This window comes from Paramormyrops kingsleyae, chromosome 25 (genome assembly GCF_048594095.1).
Source record: "Paramormyrops kingsleyae isolate MSU_618 chromosome 25, PKINGS_0.4, whole genome shotgun sequence".
Lineage (NCBI taxonomy): Eukaryota > Metazoa > Chordata > Actinopteri > Osteoglossiformes > Mormyridae > Paramormyrops > Paramormyrops kingsleyae.
Window position 1 is genome coordinate 6,039,657 of NC_132821.1, and position 16,657 is coordinate 6,056,313.

Sequence of the window (16,657 nt, forward strand, 5' to 3'; positions counted from 1 at the left end):
TTGTTCAGTGAGTGAATCATTCAGAATGGATTATTTGTTGAACTGAGTATTGAGGAAGTTTTTTTTTGTTTACAAATGTAATTATTTGCCTCTTCTACCTCAGATTTAAGATGTGGCAATGTTTGCCTGTTCTACCTCAGATTTAATACATTAATAGATACATTTCACAACATTGAAAAAGTTTTTTGTACTGAATAACGCTAAAGTTTTTTGTACTGAATAACGTGGGAAACGACTGTTCAATTCATGCACTATACATGTTTAATGTTCTGTTGCCTAATGCCTACCATGATGCACTGCCTTGATGTTGCCAGTTGAAGTACAGCACAGTAGAAACCAGTACTTTATTTGAATGTTATTTGTGTTTTTCAAGGAAGAGTGAGTGCTAAAACGTTTTTAAATAGTGTTTAAATGGCTCCACATTCTAATAGTTGTCATTGCTGTTGAGGATGGATTATACTTAGAATCTTATTGAATTTTATCATGAATCCTTTGTGAGTTTTTATCATAATGTGAGATGGAGACCCAAAATACTGAATCTACTGTACACTCTCTAGCAATGAACATTACCAGAATATGGAACTATTAACACAATATACTTTAAAACAGATTTAGTTTTTATCTTTAGTTTTTTTCATTTCCTTTTCCTTTTGATTTACTTTGACAAGCACTTTGTTTTGACTGAGCTTCTTTAATTTGTGCCTTTTAAAAAGCACATTGTGTTGAATAAAAAAAGTTAAATTGTCACTGTGGTGTCACTTTCATGTTTTCTAACATTATTAGCTGATTATAATTGTGTAGTGGGCCAACATCAGTATTTCACTTTAGAAATTATTTTTAGTGCATTTCCCACATTTTGAGTTGAAAAATATTGAAACTTTTAAGTGTATTTTCCACATTTTGAGTTGAAAAATATTGAAACTTTTAAGTGTATTTTCCACATTATGAGTTGAAAAATATTGAAAATTTTTAGTGTATTTTCCACATTATATGAGTTGAAAAATATTGAAACTTTTAAGTGTATTTTCCACATTATGAGTTGAAAAATGTTGAAAATTTTTAGTGTATTTTCCACATTATATGAGTTGAAAAATATTGAAAATTTTTAGTGTATTTTCCACATTATATGAGTTGAAAAATATTGAAACTTTTAAGTGTATTTTCCACATTATGAGTTGAAAAATGTTGAAAATTTTAAGTGTATTTTCCACATTATATGAGTTGAAAAATATTGAAAAATTTTTGTGAATTACTCCCCAATTATAAGTTGAGGAATATCAATATTTACTAGAAACGAAAATTCCTGAAGAAATTTTGAGATGGGCCTATTCTGCTGACCGGGGAAGAGCTGGTGCTTTTACTTATTGATTTAATTATTCAGTCTTGTAGCTGTGGCAGGAGCAGTGGCCAAATAATGAAACTTTGACCAAAATGCATTGAAGTCAATGGGAGAGAACGAGGGATGAAAGACGAGTGCGGGTCAATATGGTGGACTTGGGGTGTTGGGTGATGAGGCCTGAGGTTGAATACCGAGTCTTGTTGCTGTGGTATGAACGCTGGCCGAGTGGGACAACTTTGACTGAAATGCATTGAAGTCAATGGGAGAGAACGAGGGATGAAAGATGAGTGCGGGTCAAGATGTTGGACTTGCGGTGTTGGGTGATGAGGCCTAAGGTTGAATACCGAGTCTTGTTGGTGTGGTATGAACGCTGGCCGAGTGGGACAACTTTGACTGAAATGCATTGAAGTCAATGGGCCATTCACTGCCATGAAAAAAGACGATCCTTACTACTATTCACATGGTTAGTTAGGTATAGGCTAATGCTAGGTAAAAGTTAGCATTCAATGCATTCCTATGGGATTTTTAGTGTGTTTTAACGTGAATAACGTCACCATGGTAACATATTCTGCGCAGAAAAGTAATAGCACACCTCACACCATGAAGGACTCACTTTTGATATATAGATTACCTGGCTACATGCTACGGTACGACCCGCATTAATTGCCGAAAATCACGGAAGAATAATAATAATAAAGTTTTTTTTTCGTGTTTGAGAGGCGATTGCACGCAATCCGTAAAGAGTACAGAGACAAAGGATATGTCAATCCGTTCAGCTAAGCAGGCCCTACGATTTGGCACCAAAATGAGCTCCGTGCCTTTCACAGGCTCAGCGCAAATTGGCAAAATGTAGTTTACTAGGTGAAGAGTAATATGGGCCTTTCATTACATGAATAGGCCCATAATAATAAGATAACATTGAGATAATTTAAGGCAACTCTAAGTATAAGTTTTATTTTACGTAAACTTAAAACATTTAAAAACATCACTAAAATATTTTTGTGTAATCTGTTACAAAATAATTTTTGAGTTCTGTGAACTTATTAGGGTTTACAGTGCAGGATCTCCTGTTTACTAGACAGGCACTTTAACCAACTAAGCCACAGCGCCAAGAGATAGGAAAAAGTAGGACCACCACTACCCTTGTCTGTCAGTTACGTATTTTACAACTCCAAGACCGTGGCTATGATCCTTGCCAGCCGTTGAAATTGGTCAACACGTCCTCTACACAACCGCTTCAAATTCATTTTTCTCCATAACTTTCTTTCTCCTGGCCACTGCTGTTCACCTCTGTCATGTTCACTGCCCAATGAAGAAGGTAGCTGTGTGGCTTCTAGCAAACACTTCAGTATTGAACTATTTTCTCGAGCAGCACTATTGTAATGCCTCCATGGCGTGAGCAAATACATGTTGTGCGAGTGCCTAGCTGACACTTTTGCTCTTAACATACAAGGTCTACACTTACCATGCCTCCAGCAGACATGACGGTTGTTCTTGGCAAAAGATTCATCAACATTAACAAGGTGCTGCTGGGATTTGGACCCAGGATCTCCTGTTTACTAGACAGGCACTTTAACCAACTAAGCCACAGCGCCAAGAGACAGGAAAAAGAAGGACCACCACTGCCCTTGTCTGTCAGTTACGTATTTTACAACTCCAAGACCGTGGCTATGATCCTTGCCAGCCGTTGAAATTGGTCAACACGTCCTCTACACAACCGCTTCAAATTCTTTCTTCTCCATAACTTTCTTTCTCCAGGCCACTGCTGTTCACCTCTGTCATGTTCACTGCCCAATGAAGAAGGTAGCTGTGTGGCTTCTAGCAAACACTTCAGTATTGAACTATTTTCTCGAGCAGCACTATTGTAATGCCTCCATGGCGTGAGCATAGACATGTTGTGGGAGTGCCTAGCTGACACTTTTGCTCTTAACATACAAGGTCTACACTTACCATGCCTCCAGCAGACATGACGGTTGTTCTTGGCAAAAGATTCATCAACATTAACAAGGTGCTGCTGGGATTTGGACCCAGGATCTCCTGTTTACGAGACAGGCGCTTTAAACCACTAAGCCAGAGCACCCACTATTAAAAGTTGCAACTCACATTTCAGGGATTATCAAACTACTAAAGTTAGTAGCCTGACAGCAGAAAATGTTTAGAACCAAGCCAATTGTACACTCTTCATTATTTGAGTCAGTCAAGACTCCCCTGCTTCTTCAATTAGTAGATCGTAATGGTGGCAATTGAGATAATGAGAATCTGCTGAAACTTCAACCAGATCTCAGTGGTCTACTACTTAAGGAAAGTAAGGTATGGGCCCAAGATTTTTGTGTGGACAACATTTTTCGAGAAAACACTGACATAGTGTTCTAACACACCTTGAGTCAGAGGCTCCTGTACTGTAATCAGTCAGCGTCTGCTATGCACATGGCAGCGTCTGGTTGGGCCATGCTGAGATTCTGAACTCAAGCCTCACCTGGAGCAAATGATTTGCTTCTGACAGTTTCTTCCCACAATGACGGCCTTCAGTGGAAAAAAGGCAAGAAGCTCGCAGCATTTCATTTCCTACAGTGAAATCCAAGGCACTGCTGGGATTTGAACCCAGGATCTCCTGTTTACTAGACAGGCACTTTAACCAACTAAGCCACAGCGCCAAGAGACAGGAAAAAGAAGGACCACCACTGCCCTTGTCTGTCAGTTACGTATTTTACAACTCCAAGACCGTGGCTATGATCCTTGCCAGCCGTTGAAATTGGTCAACACGTCCTCTACACAACCGCTTCAAATTCTTTCTTCTCCATAACTTTCTTTCTCCAGGCCACTGCTGTTCACCTCTGTCATGTTCACTGCCCAATGAAGAAGGTAGCTGTGTGGCTTCTAGCAAACACTTCAGTATTGAACTATTTTCTCGAGCAGCACTATTGTAATGCCTCCATGGCGTGAGCAAAGATATGTTGTGCGAGTGCCTAGCTGACACTTTTGCTCTTAAGTAACTTCACAGCACATCGAACTGGGTGTAATACATAATGGTAATTTCATTTAGCACATAGAGAAGAACATTAAAGTAATGTCACCTTTGACTGTAAAATTGATGGCCATACGCCGTATTTTACGTCGCTCCTTCTGAGGCACATTAGACATTAATGCCCTGTGTGAAATAAAATCTTTTAAAGTTGAAGGTCTCCATCATTATCCGGTTAAATCTCTTTCCTCTCGCTGTTGACATTCTCATCAAAAATCAACAGATGATGAGATGTGACAAGATGCCGTAAAAATAGCACGCCTCCTTCCAGAAGTCGCAAGCGTGCGCATGCGTAGTAGCGGAAGTTACATTTACGGTTGGTGTAACATTTTCGGTAGTGACAGTAACGCTGTCTTATCTTGCGAGAGGATGTAGCATAAGGCTGCGCTGCTAGCGTTAGCATTAGCAAACCTAGCAGTGTTGCTAGTAACGCTTTAGTATAATTCCACTGCTTTTGTCTGTAAGGAGTAATGTAACTAATTACCATATCACATTTTTTAAAAAAGCAAAGTACTTAAATTTAAATGGGCTCTTTGGCTTTGTCTTGCCTGAAAATATTAATGGACGAAGGCAGCACGTTCCCCTAATTTCCTGTTTATGATGTAACGCCATCCGACCTCACCCTGGCGCAATGAATGGCTGATATTATAGGTATGGTGATAAATACAATTAGACAGTTGTATTATCTGGCATTGTCATAGCTGCAACACTAAAATAATTGGTTTAAAATAATTTATAACTACCCAGAGAGCACAAATGCATTGGTACTATGTCTCCGCGATGCTTGAAAATCCACCGGCAAACATCTCTGTGTTGCAGAAACATTTGGTTCCATATTCCCCCGATGTCTGCGCCATGTATTTCAACAGCGACGCCATGTTAATGTGATCACTAGGCAGCCTTTAGCCCGCTGTTATTTTCTTTTATTAGGTTATTATACAGGACAGGTCAGGCCGGGGGAGCAGGCGCTGATGCAGCGCGGTGCCGCACCCACCACACGTTGGAACTGCTCGCGATCCCGGCCTGCGACCCCTCAGTCAGACACACGCTCCACTCCCACCCTTATTATAATTACTTACATATGAAGTAATTGGTAACTAGTACTTTTCAGTAATTTGCACAACGCTGCTGGCTAGTAACGTTACCCGTTGGCTGAATCCGAAATAGTTGTAGTCCTACGATGCTGGATTGTTACAGGTACTGTGATAAATGCAAATGCAGATCCCTCTATTCTGATTGAGTTAAAAATCAAATGCTTTTACTCAGATTTCATGCATTTGGCGGTGTGCTCTTTATACTATAACAAGTTTTCCTAAAAGCAGATTTTTTTTTAACGGCAAAATAGAGCAGCGTATTGAATTGTAATCCCTGTATCGTGAAACGTAGCGCGTAGCCAGACTCTCCGATACACAGCTCTATGGTCCATACAGAGGAGATGAGGAACATGCAGTTTGCTAAATCACCAAGTTACCTTTTGTTCGGTGGCTACGTTTAAATGCCTTAATGCAATTAAGATGTTTTCATGTAAACAGATTAATCGGGGAGCTCATTTATAAAGGCTCTGTGTGACTGAAAAAGATGAGAAGAATTCATACACACATTTATAGGAAGATTTTGGGATTTATAAAGAAAAACATTTTGTGAAAAAACGCACATTTTGTGAATGAGGTTGAAGGAGATGCTGTTTCGACAGGATCCTGTAGAGGGCACTGTGTATGCAAAATCGAAGGCCCCAGGAATGTAATCGGCATTTATAATAATAAACAATAATAATTCAAATATTTATGGGCACATGGCATTTGGCTCTGAAATTAAACAGTACTTTGAAATAAAAATTTTAAATTTGTAAACTGAGTTGTACAGTATGCTGTGTTTGAATGTTCAGATATTATTATTAGATATTTCACTGTGTATTTTTCAACTTAATGCCCTCTGAAATTGGTACTCTTTCATTATGACCGACTTACAAACAATGTATTTTCTGCCCAGGTTAAAGGCTTCTTATTCACAGTTCCTGTATGGGGGATAGTGCTCACAGCGGAACATGCTGTGCAGTTTACAATAAAGACATTTTGAAAATACAAAATAATGTATGAAAGAAATGATTAAGCTGTAGCACATACTTTTATTTCAAATATGAGTTTCACAAATATCTCTGTAATGAAAATTGTGAAATAACCCAGGCTTAATGTGCTATTTCATTTGTAACACATTTGTTCTCCAAACTTCTAAATTTTTAGCCTTTGGCCACAAGATCTTCCTCTTCCTGCCAGGATCTTTCCTTTCCTTTGATCCTCGCTTGTTGAGATCTGCTCTGCTGCTTGGAAGTTCCCCGGGGAGTTAGTGTTGGGGGGTTCTGGTGGAATGTGACCATCGGCAACCATGGGCTGGATAGCGCTGTGGTACCCAACCTGGCTCTGTGCCCTTCTTCTTTCATCTGCCCGGGCAGTGCCAGTTTGCCTGTAGTCGTCCTGGAGACACTTCGTCTTCCCTTGGCGTACTCTCAAGCCTCTGAGACAAGCACAATTTAAGTTAAATGCTTATTAAAATACTTATTTTAAATACATGCCTCAGAAATTGATCATCCCAGATTGTGCATTACCTTCATGTTGCCTTGAAACTTTTGTTTTCTTTATTGTAGCCCTCTTGTAAGACATGTTGTCAATGTTAACTTTAATCCTCTGTAAGTATTATAATGTACTATACACTGTGCAGTTGAAAAAAATAACTGGCAATGCACCGAGACTGAAAATGCACAAAGATGGCAGCATGAGACGATTGCACAGGTTTACCTGAGCTGTGCACTGGACCTGGTTGTACAAGAGGCAGAGATTGTTCAAATAGTTCTGAGGAACAATCACATAGGATTATGGGAAATACAGACAGCTGTAACTGAAAACACCACAATGTACAACTAACAGTCAGTGTCACGCCCTGCTCCGTCCGCTCCTGATGTGTGCCACGCCCCCTCATTATCCACGTGTGCTTTCCCGATCGTGCCCAGTTGTTCCTTGTTAGTTTGGCTTGTCTGCTGTATTTAGTCCGCGTCTGAGTCTGTTACCCCAGATCCGTCATTGATGTTTGTTGGTGTCTCTACCCTGTTGTCCGGAATAAACCCCGTTTGCCTGCACTCTCGGCTTGCTTCGCCTGCTTCCCGGTTCGCTTGCTCACCTACTCTAACAGAATGACGGATCTCCCCAACGCACCTCCGCAGGTCGACGATCAACGCGTCGACCTGCTCCACGAGGTGCTCTACTGGCTCCACCAGCCGGAGGTCCGGGAGGACTCCGGACTGCTGGTGTTAGCCAGCACGAGCGGGACCCTCCTCCAGGAGGTCCCGCCGCTCACCGCAGCGCCTGTCATGGCGGAGGTTCGAGAGAACCTCCGGCGGCTCGTCGAGGGGGTAACAGAGAAGCGGCTCCAGCCGCTCACGCCTCCTGTGGCAACCCCGCCTCCATCGTCATGCCCCAGCCGCAAGAAGAAAAAGAAGCGGAAGGGGAAAGGAGAAGCAGCCGCCCCGACGCTCTTCTTGGGGGCTTGCTCCTTACTCCCCGCCTGGGATGACACCGCCGCTGCACCGCCTGCAGCAACAGCGCCTGCTGATGCTGACGCCGCACTGCCCGCGGCTGCGCTGCCTGCTGCAGCTGCCGCCTCTCTGCCCGCGGCTGCGCTGCCTGCTGTTGCCGCCTCTCTGCCCGCGGCTGCTGCTGCTGTTGCCGCCTCTCTGCCCGCGGCTGCTGCTGCTGTTGCCGCCGCTCTGCCCGCGGCTGCGCTGCCGGCTGCTGCCGCTGATGTGTCCACGGCTGCGCTGCCTGCTGCCGCCGTCGATCCGCCCGCGGCTGCGCTGCCTGCTGCCGCCGTCGATCCGCCCGCGGCTGCGCTGCCTGCTGCCGCCGCCGATCCGCCCGCGGCTGCGCTGCCTGCTGCCGCCGCCGATCTGCCTGCAGCACCCCTTGACCCGCCTGTCCTGCTCGACCCGCCTGTCCTGCCTGCTCTGCCTGCAGTCCCTGCAGCTGCCACCACTCTGGCTGCGGCACCCGCCGCGGTGCCCCCTGCTGGCCGCGTGCTGGCGGCGCCTGCTGCGGCGCCCCCTGCTGGCCAAAGGACTGCAGCGCCTGACGAGGCGCCCCCTGCTGGCCGCACACCCAAGGTGCCCCTTGCTGGCCACATGACGGCGGCGCCCGTCCTGCCGGCACCTGAACTGCCTGACTTACCCGTCCTGCCCTGCTCGCCAGCAGCCACACCCGCGGCGCCCCCTGCTGGCCACGTGATGTTTGTTGGTGTCTCTCCCCTGTTGTCCGGAATAAACCCCGTTTGCCTGCACTCTCGGCTTGCTTCGCCTGCTTCCCGGTTCGCTCGCTCACCTACTCCAACAGTCAGCATTTGTTTTTAAATGATCATTTTAAATGAATGACGTTATATATACCAAACTATTTATTCTTATAAATATTTAGGTTAGAGGTGTGCGTAAGGACAAGTCAATGCAGGCCGCAACATGTGTGCCCCCATATATAATAGGTATAAAAAGACCCCTGTCTACATATGTCACACACAGCATCATTATGGTGTAAAGTATTTAGCTTTGTTTGAGGACGTTGTGTGTGGCCAAATATGAAAAGAGGGAGTATTTACAGATCACAATGATTATTTTCCCAGTGATGATTTGTGGCTTATCAGCTGTTTCAGTGCCAAGAGTGATTCTGATGGGATTGAGTGATGAATTGGCCCCGGAACATGCCAACAAGAACCGGCAGATAGATCAGGGATATCCCAGCCCATTCTGAGCTCCATTAATCCTTAGGCTGTGGCTGGTTTTATACGACTGTCAAGACAGTGTTTTAAGATTCTCTAGTTTGGATGTTTGGACCAACATTACAGTGCAATTTGCAACAGTGTCCGGCTCCCCTAATGCTGTCCGTGCTCTTGTCTGCACGCAAACACATGGCAATTAACACGAGAACTACTGAGCTTTTCATTTTCTGGTGGGCTGGGCCGGTGGCTCCCCATCCGGTGTCCTCTGGTGGGTTCCCTCATGCGGGGGGGCTGTTGTCCTGGTGCTGAAATATATGGAATTGAAATACTGCCCATCTCTTTACAAAAGCAATTTCAATCTCTGATGCTAGAACTACTAAGCCTGCGCAAATCTGCGTAAATTCCCTTGAACTACTAAGCCTGCGCAGATTTGTTCAGGTCTTCAGCTCCATTGTCCTCCTGCTTTTGTTGTGCAAACACACTAATTACCTGTGAACCCTGGCACATTTGCATTTATTTACTCCTAGTTCAAATACAAGGCAGCCCAAACCTATGTGTGTGACATGGAAACCTTCACAAAAGCCTATGATATCTATACAAGATATCCCACACACTGACTGACCTGCAAATAAGAAAGACTCACATTCACAAAATACATGCAAATTAGTGCTGTCAAACGATTACAATTTTTAATCAGATTAATCACAGGGTTTCTGTGGATTAATTTAGATTAATCACTATCAAATATCATTAATTTTTAATCTATATTAACTGCATTTCATTTTGTATGACCAAACAGACTCAAGAAAAAGGGAATATATATGCACTTAACATGTTTATAGAACATCCTGAACATGAGTCGGATGCAATCAATCTGCCACAGAAATGCAATACCATGGACCCATATCAAAAAGCAATCTTTTTTACAACACGTCCACAGATAAGTTGGACAGTATAGTGTGTGCGACCGATTTAATGAGTCACAAATGAGAAGTAGTGCTTAAACAGTATAGAACTACAACTTTCCCTTCTGTTGATAAAGGGCACAGCCATCTTGGATTCTGAACTCGGGATCCTCTGTGCTGCTCCGAGATATTTCTCGGATCTCCGAGAAACGGGAGTGCACGTTGTCACTTCCGGCTTCAAAACTTGGAATTCGACTCGGAATACGAGTTCCCAGGGCAAATGGAACGCACCAGAACTGCCCAAAATGGGTTGACAGAGACATTTCTGGGATTTTGAGTCATTCTGCGCTGCAGATGGGTTAATTGCATTAAAAATTTTAATCAGATTAATCATGATGATGGATTAATCCACGTTCACCCGTTAATTTTGACAGCCCTAATGCAAACACAAGTCTGTTTTATTTACAAAAAATAGAGTGAAAATAGAATAAAAAGTTGCTAATAAAATGAAATGAATAGAATGAAAACATGCTAAGACATCAGTCTCCAATGTATGTTTGTACACAAATGTAAAAAAAAAATTGTATCAGTCCCTCAGTTCCAGGTTCATCTCTTCATCATCTTTCTGCCTTTTCTCTCAGTGGTTACTTTCCCACACAGTCTGTCTGTCTGTTTAGGTCCGTGTTTGCAGCGTTTGCAGACCCAGTGACCATCGTCCCTGCATTTGGTGCAGGTGAATTTGTGAGACTTTACACAGGTAAACCTGCTGCGATTTCTGTTGCAGCTCTCTTGTACTTGGCACTGAGTTGTCTGTACAGGTCCTGGCACAGCAGCAGCAAACGCTGCAGCAGCGTTCCTCTCTGTCTCCATTGCCTTTTGCTGCATGAATCGGCAACGGAGTTCCTTGGCTAGAAGACTCAGAAACAATCTTCTTTTTCCTTTCCACCCTGTGCATGCCTTGTACAGAACGTAGGCATTCACCGCCACCAGGTCCAGCATGTTGTAAAATACAGCTACTGGCCACCTGCGTGTTGCTGCTCATACTGAATACATGCGCGCCGATGGAGGAAGTTCACGGCGAACTTTATTCACCGTGTCCAGTAGAGTCGTGTTGCACTGAAGCAGTCTGTGTGACTCTGTAGTCTGTAGTTCTACCATCAGAGGTTGAAACTGCTTTTGTAAAGAGATGGGCAGTATTTCAATTCCATATATTTCAGCACCAGGACAACAGCCCCTCCCCCCACCACCCCTGCATGAGGGACCCCACCAGAGGACACCAGACGGGGAGCCACCGGCCCAGCCCACAACCCCCAGCCCCGTCACGAGCTGGACCCAGAACCAAGAAGGCCCAGCCAGACACCCGCCCCCCCCACAGGCCCCCATCACCCCCCCGCTCAGTGTGTGTGTAAGGTGTGTACATGTGGGTGTGTGTGATTGAGTGTGTGAACTGAAGTGTGTGCAAACTAAAAACTGTGGTGCATAAAAAGGGGGGGGGAGGTCCGGGCAGGGGCTCCACCGCTGGCCGGATCCCATACGCCCCCTCCCAGGTGTATCGAGGCCGGAGTAGCGAAGCCCCACTACCCCCAACAACACTATGATGAAATTAATTATTGGGCTCCAAGTGTATTCAAATTCTGTCAGTCGATTTTTTGTACAGGCAGACATTCTCTCAATAGAAAATTATGGTTAATTTCTCTTTTGACTTCCAGTTCACGAGGATTGTTTATTTGCCGATGGTTAGGACAGTGAGGAGCATGTGCGATGTTTCTTTTTTGCCCATATGCAGAGCTGGCCCAAGGCATAAGCGAACTAAGCGGCTGCTTAGGGTCCCGTGGCCACCAGGGGGCCCCCAAGAGTACATGAAATTACATCGGTTTTTTATTTTTATTTTTTTCATTTATATATGTTTAATATTTCAGCTGATATCATATTGGTAATGAAATGCATTATTCAATTAAAAAAACAACGCAATATTATTTTAACTAGCTGCTGCAGGATGCATGCACAGTTGGAGTATGACAGCCATACGATGCCTGAGGTAAGTTAACTTAAGTTCATTGAAGAAGCAGCATCACTGCAGCAAAACAATTAATAATGTCACAAAAAAGGACATATCTTTCTGGTGCAGAAAAAAGAAAACGGAAGAAATCAGAGGAAGAGAAAAAACAGCAAGATAAAGGTAAGTAAAAAAAAATGAGTATAAACTAAACGAGGCTAAATTGCAAGCTAATGTTACTTCTTCCGCTTAAGCGATCACCAGCGGCAGCTAACAGCTCGTCAATTCATGCAAAGGATGAGACGGACAAAAATTACCGATGCATAATAAAAAATAAGCTTCTGATTTATAACTTTGGTACTGATAACAGTTTAACATTACTTACACTGGACTGGCCTACGTTTGTGTTATTATATCATTATGTCTTAATGTTTTAGGTGTACAGATGGCTTGCTGCAGTGCCATATAGGTTGATGTTAAAATAACTGTTGTTTGTTGTTATTGTTGTTGAAATAGCTTTTCTGTTAAAATAACATTCTGTTCATTCAACTATACTCTTATGAAACTTTTTAGGAGCACTGTTGAAATATTTTGGAGGTGGGGCACAACCAATGCCATCTGCCTCAAGTACCAGTGCTACAGCTGATGATGATATTTAAAACAATCCTAGATCAATTTGTTTATACCTTTTTTGTTGTTCATTTGTTTGTTTTTGGCAGACAGCATCACCTTTCAGTATGAAATCTAACATGGCTACATTTATTTTATATTATTATATTTTTATAATAATAATTATTATTTTTATCTTTAATAAGGTACATCCTCTGCAGGTGAGGAGCACTCACCAGCACCTTTATCCACTGATCCTACAGTTCCTTCTACGTCTGTCTCAACCTCAGTGGAGGTGGCAGGTAAGTTAGTAGCACTGTGTGTTTGCTCAGTTTACTGTAGAATATCCTGTGATTAATATTTCTAAATATAATTTTTTATTTAATTTCCATATAGATCATTCTAGTTCTGTGGCCATTGGGATCAATGTCACATCTACTCCCTCAGCTACTTCCAGCCTACACCATGGATCAGCAGCTCCTCCAGTTGACCCAGCTGAGTGGTCATCTATCCTGTCTGACTCTGAAAGGACTGATCTTGTAAGTAGAGGACCATTGCCTATAAAGGAAAACTTCACATTCCCTAAAAAACCTGATGGTCGAAGCTTCCACTACCACTACACATACAGACAGCTAATTAATGGAGAAAAAATCAAGCGGAGCTGGCTTACTTATTCAAAAACAAATGATGCAGTCTACTGCTTCTGCTGCAAATTGTTCTCCAAGAAGTCCACAAAACTGGCAACAGAGGGACAACAGGATTGGGTCAATATAGGTGCACTACTGAAACAGCATGAAAATAGCCTTGATCACTGCAACAACATGGTGAAATGGAAGGATTTTGCACTCCGTCTTTCAAAGGGGAAAACTATTGATGAGGCTGAAATGGCCCTCTTGGAGGCAGAAAAGAACCGTTGGAGAGATGTTCTCACACGCCTAATCAGTATTATTCAGTCCTTGGCAGAAAGAAATCTAGCATTCAGGGGATCTGTTGATACATTGCATCAGGAAAACAATGGGAACTTTCTGAAAGAAGTGGAACTGTTAGCTAAATTTGATCCTGTTTTGAGAGATCACGTGAGACGAATTGACAGTGGAGCACAGCATATCACATACTTAGGGAAAACTATCCAAAATGAGCTGATAAGCTGTGTCAGTGACAAAATACTGGACACAATGGTGGCAGAAATCAAAGATTCAAAATATTATGCCATAATATTGGATTGCACCCAAGATGTTAGTCACCAAGAACAGATGTCTGTTGTTGTGCGCATTGTAAGTCTTGGCAAAACACCAGAGATAAAGGAACACTTCTTGGGATTTCTAATAGCTCCTGGATCTACTGGTCTAGGCTTGTCCACACTAATTCTTAAAAGGCTTGAAGAATTGAACATCCCTTTCCAGGACTGTAGGGGACAATCTTACGATTGTGCAGGCTAGGCTGTTAGAAAAAAATCCACGTGCTTTTTATGTGCCTTGTGGAGCACATACATTAAATCTGATGGTTTCAGATGCTGCTAAAGCATCCAAGGATGCCACTTGTTTTTTTTGGAAATGTGGAAAAACTTTACAGACTCTTCTCAGGGTCTCCTCAAAGATGGGCCATCTTGCAGAAGTATGTGGATGTCACACTAAAATCTTGGAGTGAAACGCGATGGTAGAGCCGGGTGAACAGTATTGAACATTTACGCTACCAAGCAGGCAAGGTGAGAGAAGCTTTGTTGGAGGTCAGAGAACAGACTAAAGACTCCACAGTGAAAGTTGAGGCCAACAGTCTTGCTGAAGAAATTGGTTCATTTAGATTTCAGATTTGCTGTGTCATCTGGTATAAGAACATAAGAACATAAGAAATTTACAAACGAGAGGAGGCCATTCGGCCAATCAAGCTCGTTTGGGGAGAACTTAACTAATAGCTCAGAGTTGTTAAAATCTTATCTAGCTCTGAATTAAAGGAACCCATGGTTTTAGCTTCCGCTACACTAGCAGGAAGACTATTCCATACTCTAACTACACGCTGTGTAAAGAAGTGCTTCTTCAAATTTGTTTTAAAATGTTCTCCCGCTAATTTCCACTTATGGCCACGAGTTCTAGTATTTAGACTAATATTGAAATAGTCATTTGGCTGAACAGCATCCAGACCCATTAGAATCCTATAGACCTGAATCATATCCCCCCTTAGTCTCCTTTGCTCAAGGCTAAACAGATTCAGTTCCGCTAACCTTTCCTCATAAGACATTCCTCTAAGACCAGGAATCATTCTCGTAGCTCTTCGTTGCACCTTTTCTAAGGCAGCAATGTCCTTCTTGAGGTATGGTGACCAAACCTGCACACAGTATTCTAGGTGGGGTATTACCAAGGAATTATATAAGTGTAACATCACCTCCCTTGACTTAAACTCCACACACCTAGAGATATACCCCAACATCCTATTGGCCTTTTTTATTGCTTCCCCGCACTGGCGAGAATGAGACATGGAAGCATCAACATACACACCAAGGTCTTTCTCATAATCAGCTACCTTTATTTCAGTAGGTCCCATAAAATACCTGTACTTTATATTTCTGCTCCCTGCATGGATTACCTTACATTTATCTTTGTTAAATTTCATCTGTCAAGTATCAGCCCATTCGCTAATTAAATCCAGATCCCATTGAAGCCTCTCTGCTGCTAGATCAGTATCTGCTACACCGCCCACCTTGGTGTCGTCTGCAAATTTAACCAGTTTACTGTATGTATTTGTGTCAATATCATTAATGTAAATTAGGAACAATAGTGGTCCTAAAATTGAACCCTGCGGTACCCCACTATGAACGGAGGCCCACTGTGACATTGTGCCTCTAATAACTACTCGCTGCTTCCTGTCAGTTAGCCAGTTTTCGATCCAAGCTCCCACAGTTCCTAAAATCCCTGCAACTTTAAGCTTTAGCAAGAGCCAACCAGACGCTGCCATGTGCATAGCAGACGCTGACTGATTACAGTACAGGAGTCTATGACTCAAGGCGTGTGAGTACACTATGTCAGTGTTTTCTCGAAAAATGTTGTCCACACAATAGTCTTGGGCCCATACCTTACTTTCCTTAAGTAGTAGATCACTGAAATCTGGCTGAAGTTTCAGCAGATTCTCATTATCTCAATTGCCACCATCACGATCTACTAATTGAAGAAGCAGGGGAGTCTTGACTGACTCAAATAATGAAGAGTGTACAATTGGCTTGCTTCTAAACATTTTCTGCTGTCACGCTACTAACTTTAGTAGTTTGATAATCCCGGAAATGTGAGTTTCAACTTGTAATAGTGGGTGCTGTGGCTTAGTGGTTTAAAGCGCCTGCCTTGTAAACAGGAGATCCTGGGTCCAAATCCCAGCAGCACCTTGTTAATGTTGATGAATCTTTTGGCAAGAACAACCGTCATGTCTGCTGGAGGCATGGTAAGTGTAGACCTTGTATGTTAAGAGCAAAAGTGTCAGCTAGGCACTCGCACAACATGTCTTTGCTCACGCCATGGAGGCATTACAATAGTGCTGCTAGAGAAAATAGTTCAATACTGAAGTGTTTGCTAGAAGCCACACAGCTACCTTCTTCATTGGGCAGTGAACATGACAGAGGTGAACAGCAGTGGCCTGGAGAGAGAAAGTTATGGAGAAGAAAGAATTTGAAGCGGTTGTGTAGAGGACGTGTTGACCAATTTCAACGGCTGGCAAGGATCATAGTCACGATCATGTAATTGTGAAATACGTAACTGACAGACAAGGGCAGTGGTGGTCCTACTTTTTCCTGTCTCTTGGCACTGTGGCTTAGTTGGTGAATATTGGTGAATGAGGCCCAATGCTTGTAATGGTGAGGTGATCTTATTTATTGGGGAGTCTTTGTCTGTCTCTCTGCAGGCTGTCAGGCTGTAGAGTCACAGAAGAAGGCTGTTCTTCCCTGGCTTCAGCTCTGAGGTCAAATGCCTCACACCTGAGAGAGCTGGATCTGAGCTACAATCACCCAGGAGACTCAGGAGTGAAGCTGCTCTCTGCTGTACTGGAGGATCCCA

General features: G+C 43.1%; 3 non-coding genes across 3 annotated transcripts; 1 reads left to right on the forward strand and 2 right to left on the reverse strand.

Moving 5' to 3' along the window:
* Nucleotides 1-3,345: 3,345 nt before the first annotated feature.
* On the reverse strand, nucleotides 3,346-3,419 carry trnat-cgu (transfer RNA threonine (anticodon CGU)). Its single transcript has one exon. It is a non-coding gene; the product is annotated as a tRNA-Thr (tRNA).
* A 500-nt stretch (nucleotides 3,420-3,919) lies between these two features.
* On the reverse strand, nucleotides 3,920-3,993 carry trnat-agu (transfer RNA threonine (anticodon AGU)). Its single transcript has one exon. It is a non-coding gene; the product is annotated as a tRNA-Thr (tRNA).
* Nucleotides 3,994-15,919: 11,926 nt separating this feature from the next.
* On the forward strand, nucleotides 15,920-15,993 carry trnat-ugu (transfer RNA threonine (anticodon UGU)). The gene has a single exon. It is a non-coding gene; the product is annotated as a tRNA-Thr (tRNA).
* Nucleotides 15,994-16,657: the final 664 nt, after the last annotated feature.